Here is a 7,817-nt window from a genome sequence, read left to right on the forward strand (position 1 = left end):
CTCAGTTTCTTGCCTTGGTTCTAGTTCAGGTGTGACTAACCCTTCTTCATCTTGACTAGTAATCACGTTGAGTTGCTCCCTTGGGTTAGATTCTATTTTGGTTGGCAAGATACCTTGTGGTCATTCAGAAATCAACTTGGCAAGCTGTCCAATCTGAGTTTCGAGCCCTTGGATCGATGCTTGTAGATTTTTGAATGCTATCTCAGTATTTTGAAAACGAGTTTCAGACACCGAGATGAATTTGGTTAGCATCTTCTCCAGGTTCAACTTCTTTTCTTACTGGTAAGGTGGTTGTTGAAAACTCGGAGGATGTTGTGGCTTTTGATTTCCTTGATCGCCCCATGAGAAGTTAGAATGGTTCCTCCAACCTGCATTATAAGTGTTACTATATGGGTTATTTTGGGATCTAGAGTTATTGTTACCCATATATTGGACTTGTTCCTCCTCGATGCTAGGGTTGAAGGGTTGATATTCTGTGCATGCTCCTCCTCCATTCGAATCGCACCTCATCACTGGATGTACCTGAGTAGAACCACACAAACTGTCAATCTTTTTATTTAAGAGTTCTACTTGGTTAGATAGCATAGTAACCACGTCGAGGTTGAAAACACCTGCTGCTTTCGTCGATTTTGTTCTCATAACTTGTCACTGATAGTTATTCAATGACATCTCATCAATAAATTCATAAGCCCCCTCAGGGGTCTTATTATTGATAGTTCCTCCAGTGGCTACATCAATCATCTGCCGAGTCGAAGGATTCAGGCCATTATGGAACGTTTGAACCTGTAGCCAAAGTGGTAACCCATGGTGAGGGCACCTTCTCAAAAGGTACTTGTATCTGTCCAATGCATCGTAGAGTGTTTCTAAATCATCTGCACAAAAGAAGAGATATCATTACGTAATTTGGCTGTCTTAGCCGGTGGAAAATATTTTAATAAAAATTTTTTGGTCATTTGTTCCCAAGTAGTGATTGACCCTCGTGGTAATGAGTTCAACCACTGTTTAGCCTTATTCCTTAATGAAAAGGGAAACAACCGAAGGCGTATGGTATCATCAGAAACACCATTGATTTTAAATGTATCACAAAATTCTAGGAAATTCGCCAAGTGGATGTTGGGATCCTCGTCCTGCAAACCATCAAACTGAACAAACTATTGTATCATTTGAATTGTGTTAGGTTTCAGTTCAAAATTATTTGCAGCAATAGCATGTCTAACTATACTTGACTCTGTTCCTATTAAATTAGGTTTAGCATAATCATATATAGTGCACAGAGCAGGATTCTGATTAACAGCAATCGCAGGAGGTAACATATTTTCTTGGTTTTCAGCCATCTCCTCGGTTGTGGTTGAAGTATCGTCCTCTCACCCGTTCTCTGTGTATCTTCAGCTTCACCTTATTTCTCTTTGGTTCTTACAAACTGTGAGATTGATCTCACTGTCAAAAAGTAATGGTTCTGACGAGTTTCTTCTAGTCATAAACTATAAAAACATTCCAGAAGAAAATAAATGAAGAATTAGAAAAGAAAATAAAAATTTAAATTGCAATAAAAGTAAAATGGCTAAAGTAATAAAAATCGAGTGTTCCTAATATCTTAGTTCCCCGGAAACGGCGACAAAAACTTGATATGTGATATTCGTGATAGGTTTTGAATATTTATAATAAATCGTTCTTGAAACTAACTATTATCATGATGAAGGCAAGTGTACCTATCGAACAGTAGTATAGCTTTAGCAAGACCGGATTATAATAACCCAAAGGAACTAAAAGTACTAGTATTAACTTTCTTTTTAATATCTAGCCTAAGAATAATGGGGTTTGTTTTAACTAACTTACTAACTAAGCTAAGAATTCACAGAAAACAGAATTAGGGAATTACTTTTGGAAACACGATTGAATTAAGGTAATACCTAAGGAAAAATCCACCTAGACTTCACTTGTTATTTGACTCTGAATCGGACGATTTATTCATTTGACTTGATCCGTGGAAATCCCTAAGTTATATTATTATCCCTCTCGAGACTAACAACGTCTAACCCTAGGTTGAATAATTGAAATCTCTTTCTAATTAACTTCCTAGGGTTGCATTAACTCGATCTATGGATCCCCTTATTAGGTTTCACCCTAATCTGGCAAAATCTTGTCACCCTATCTCTAGGCACGCAATCAACTCCGCTTAATTATGACAAATGTACTCTTAGACAAGGTCTATTCCTCCTCTAAATAAGAGCTTAAATTGAATCAATATCCTGGAATATCAAGACAAGAATTAAGAACAAGTCAAATATTTATCATACAATTCAGATAATAATAACAAGATTCGTCTTAGGTTTCATCCCCCTTAGGTATTTAGGGGTTTTAGTTCATACCTAAAAAGGTAAACATTTCAGAAGAATAATGAAAACAAAACATAAAGAAAAACCCAAAACTCCTGAAGGTAAATTGAGGGGAGATCTTCAGTCTTAATGATGAATCTGGCTTCTGAGATGGAACAATCGGCTTTCCTTGAGCAGTTCCCTGCTTCCTTCCCTGTGTGTCCTTTTTCCTCCTCATTTAGGGTGTATTTATAGGCTTTGGAATTCCTAAGAACCCTCAAAATTAGCCTTTTCTAAATTGAACTAAACTTGGGCTCGGTAGGGACACGCCAGTGTGACATGCCCGTGTGCTATTACTTCAAGCCGTAGTCAAGCCTGTTAAAGAGGCACGAGTGTGTGGTTCACCCATGTGAGTCATGCTTCGATTCTGCCAAATTGACACAACCGTGTGCTCTACTCGTGTGAGGAGGTCTAGGCCGTGTTGATTTCGTACGTTGGCCCATTTTCTCCCTTTTTGGCTCGTTTCTCGTTCCTTTCACTCTCTTATGCTCACCTAAGTATAAAACATGAAATTAAGGCATTAGGAGCATCAAATTCACCAATTTTAAGGAAAAATCATCCATAAAATGTGCTAAGCATGGGATAGAAATATGTATAAGTTATGGTTTATCAGGATTCATCACACTATCGTAGTTCATACTTATTGCATGTATAGCTAGACTCACAGACGTTATGTTAGTCCTACAATCGACTAAACCGTAGCTTTTGATACCAACCAAATGTAACACCCCTAACCCGTATCCGTCGTCAAATTAGGGTTAAAGGCGTTACCGATCAAATCAGAACATTTCACAAATAATTCACAAACATCATTCACACATAATCATAAATCATTACAGAGTCCCTTACATAGGTCAACGAGACCTTAAACATGCTTTAGAAAGGGGTCGGGACTAAATTGAGTTCATACAAAAATTTTTGAAACTTAAACAATTTTCAAAGTTGTACAGGTCACACGCCCGTGTGAATAGGCCGTGTGCCTCACACAGCTTAGACACGCTCGTGTGTCTAGGCCATGTCAAAAATAGGGCATACATACTAACTTGTCCACACGAACAGAAGACACTCCCGTATGTCAGGTCGTGTGAAAATTAGGGAGGCTAGTAACTTGGGTCACACGACAAGTCACATGCCTGTGTGTCTAGCTCGTGCTAGAAACTGACTTGGCCACACGGCTTAGCACATGCCCGTATGTGCGACCGTGTGGTCTGCTCAGGCTCATTTCAAAATGGCCCTCGAGCAACATGACTGAGACACATGCCCATGTCCCTGTCCGTGTGGGCAAAAAATACCACCCATTAAAGGTCCTCCCTACAAGCAATAATTAAACATCAATTGCATACCAAATGCTCAACCAATTCACAACCAATACATACACTAATCATGTCAGATCATTATCAACCAATCTCATGTTCATAACACATACCAATTCATGTCATTCCATAAGCTAAAACATACCAAAACATATGGTTTATAACCTTGATACATTCCATTCATTCTCATACCAAATCCTTACCCAATTCTAAAATATGCACATACCAAAACTTACCAAATTGATCATTTGTTTTGGCCAACCAAACGCACATCATAATGGCACATTTGTATCACATATCATATATCAAAATCAAACCTTAAGTTCAAACACAAACTAGCCATATCACATGGCATGATATATACATTACAAAACATATCCAAATACTTCTAGCCTATACATGCCATACTTTTATATTCACAATGTCAAAAGGTACCAAAATAAGGTTCAATAGTGTGGTGATGATCCTCGATGATCCCCGAGCTTCCGGTAGCTTTGATATCTATAAAACAGTTAAAAAAAATACAAAGTAAGCTTTCACAAGCTTAGTAAGCCATATACAAATAAAGTTAACATTCAAAACATGAAAGCATAATCAAATTATATATACTCCATGGCCAAATACTATCTCAAATCACATAGTTCATATACATTTAACATATTCCCAATTCATTTACACATATTTTCTCATACTTATAACATATATCATCACTTGTACGCATACTTACCTTTTATTCTCAAACATAGTATACATTTCAAGTGTACCTGAATCGAATACACATCACATATAATCATTTGTTTCTCGAAATGCCCGTTGAACTGTTCAGAATCATAAGGATACACGGATAGCTCGGACATCTCGTACAATACCAACGTCTCAGACGTGGTCTTACATGTAATCAAATATCAATGCCACTGTCCCAGGCATGGTCTTACACGAAATCAAATACGAAGCAAATGTCCCAGAAGTGGTCTTACACGTAAATCATAAGTCAGTGACAACGTCCTAGATGTGGTCTTACACGTAAATCATGAGTCAATGCCAGCATCCCAGATGTGGTCTTACACATAAATCATAAGTCGATGCCAACGTCCCAGACATGGTCTTACACGATAACACATATCGGATCCTATGTCATGACATATGTACCCTAACTATTCCTATGGTTCGTACGGGGCTTTTCAGACATCAAAACTTTGTGGATACTTTCTCGGATATCTCATGCTCAACTCATATAACCATTCATCAATGTTCAATATCATATTAATAGTAATAATTCAATTCAAAACATGTTTATTTGTATATCGACTTACCTCGTACTGAAATGAACGAAAACGACCGACTATTCAACGACTTTCATTTTCCCTCGATCTAATTCCATTTTATTTTTTTCTTGATCTAAACACATTCAAATTTAACCCTTTTATTCACCAAATTATTCAAATCAATCCACAAACACACATTTAAGGAATTTTACAAACTAGCCCTCATATTTTCATATTTTGACAATTTAGTCCCTAATCACAAAAATCACAAAATACACAAAAGTTGCATATACCCATGTTACGCCGAATTCTCATAGTATTCATATAAGCCCATATGTTTCATTTATTTTAGATTTTAGTCCCTCAATTTACAATTTCACAATTTAGCCTATTTTAATCAACTTCATCAAAATTTCAAAGACAAAATATGTTAACGAAAACATATATTTCATTTACCAACAACTAACTTCACAAAACTTATAATTTCATCAATAGCTCAACTCAAAATCATTAACAATTTTAGAAATTCAAACATGGGCTTGATAGAACTCTAAGCAACGATCACAAAAACATAGAAGTTATCGAAAACGGATCAAAACACATACCTCAATCAAACAAAACAATGGTTCAACCCTAGAGTCTTGTTCTTTCTTTTTTCTTTGTGTAATTTTGGCAATGGATGATAATAAAAAATGAACTAATTCATGTTTTGTTTAATTTAATTAACATAATATACTAAATACCAATTTTGCCCTTTTATTAAACCATTTAATAAACCATTATATGAAGGCCATTATTGTCCACTCATGCTTTCAATGGTCTAATTACATCATAAGAACTCTCCTTTAATAAGACAAATCAATTAAGCACTTTAACAAACAACAGGAAACTTTTACATTTTACGCGATTGGATCCTTTTATGAAATTAAGCACACAAATGATCGAATTTTCATAAGAAACTTTCACACATGTAAATTCACTTATTATAAGCATAGAAAATAATATTTAAAATTTTTTTGACTCAGATTTGTGGTCTCGAAACCTCTATTCTGACTAGGGTCTAAACCAAACTGTTACAACAAATACCCATTGCCGAGGATTGATAATCTGTTTCACCAGATGAGGGGAGCAACAGTATTTTCAAAGATAGACCTAACATCCGACTATTACCAGCTGTGAGTTAAAGAATCAGATGTGCCCAAAACTGCTTTTCGAACAAGGTATGGTCATTATGAATTTCTTATTATGCCGTTTGGGCTAACGAATGCTACTGCAGTATTTATGGACTTAATGAATCGAATTTTCTGACCATACTTGGATAATTTTGTTGTAGTATTTATTGATGACATACTGATTTACTCTCATGATGAATTCGAGCGTGCTGAACACTTGAGGACAATTTTGCAAACTTTGGGAGATAAACAACTATATGCTAAGTTCAACAAAAGTGAATTTTGCTTAAAGAAGTTGGGTTTTGGGGACATATTATTTTGGGTAATGGCACTAGAGTTAACTCGAGTAAGATTGCAGCTATCGTTGAATGGAAACCACCAAAGAATGTGACAGAAGTTAGAAGCTTTTTAGGCTTGGCTGGCTATTATAGATGATTTGTTAAAGGATTTTCTATGATCGCCACTCCGATGACCAGGTTGCTCCAAAAATATGTTAAGTTTGGGTGGTTGGAAAAGTGTTATCAATGCTTTGAGAAACTAAAGGCGTTACTAACCGAAGCACCAGTTTTGGTACAACCCAAGCCGGGTAAAGAATTCATGATTTATAGTAGTGCATCCTTGCATAGTTTGGAATGTGTATTCATGCAAGAGGGTAAGGTGGTAGCCTACGCTTCAAGACAATTGATGCTTCACGAGAAAAGCTACCCGACACATGACTTGGAATTGGCTGCCATTGTTTTTGAATTAAAGATTTGGAGACACTATCTATATGGTGAGAAGTGCCGAGTGTTCACCAATCATAAAAGTGTAAAATACTTGATGACTCAAAAGGATTTGAATCTAAGGCAATGTAAATGGCTCGAATCTTAAAGATTACGAGCTTGTGATTGATTACTATCTAGGTAAAGCGAATGTAGTTGCCGACGTTTTGAGTAGAAAATCGTTGTTTGCCTTGAGAGCTATGGGTACGTGGCTGGCTTTGTCCGAAGATGGCTCGATCGTAGCAGAGTTGAGAGCTAGACCGACCTTTCTTCAACAGATTTGTGATGGCCAAAAAGTCGATAAAGTGTTACAAGCTAAAAGAGCTCAATGCAAGTCTAGCAGTGAACAAGATTTTTAGATTGACTCTGATGGTTGCTTAAGGTTTCGTGCTAGAATTTGTGTTCCGAACGATGTCGATTTGATTCAAAATATTCTATATGAGACGCGTAGCAGTTGTTTATTAGTCTATCTGGGTAGTACAAAGATGTATAATGATTTGAAGAAATCGTATTGGTGGAATGGCATGAAAAAGGATATCTCAGAGTTCGTATCGAAATGTCTGATTTGTCAATAAGTAAAGGTCGAACATCAAGTGCCTTTAGGGTTACATCAACCTATCATGATCCCTGAATGGAAATGAGACCGTATTATTATGGACTTTGTGACAGGATTTCCTTTGGCACCAAAGAAGAAAGATGCCGTCTGAGTCGTAGTTGATAGGTTGACTAAATAGACTTATTTTATAATGGTACGAACTAATTTCTTGCTTGATAAGTTAGCCAAGTTGTACATTACTGAAATTGTGAGACTTTACGGAGTACCATTGTTGATTATTTCGGATAGAGGTCCAAGGTTCACTTTTTGATTTTGGAAGAAGTTACAAGAAGCCTTGGGTATGAAGCTACACTTTAGTATTGCTTTCCATCCACA

Source organism: Gossypium hirsutum, chromosome A12 (assembly GCF_007990345.1).
Source record: "Gossypium hirsutum isolate 1008001.06 chromosome A12, Gossypium_hirsutum_v2.1, whole genome shotgun sequence".
NCBI lineage: Eukaryota > Viridiplantae > Streptophyta > Magnoliopsida > Malvales > Malvaceae > Gossypium > Gossypium hirsutum.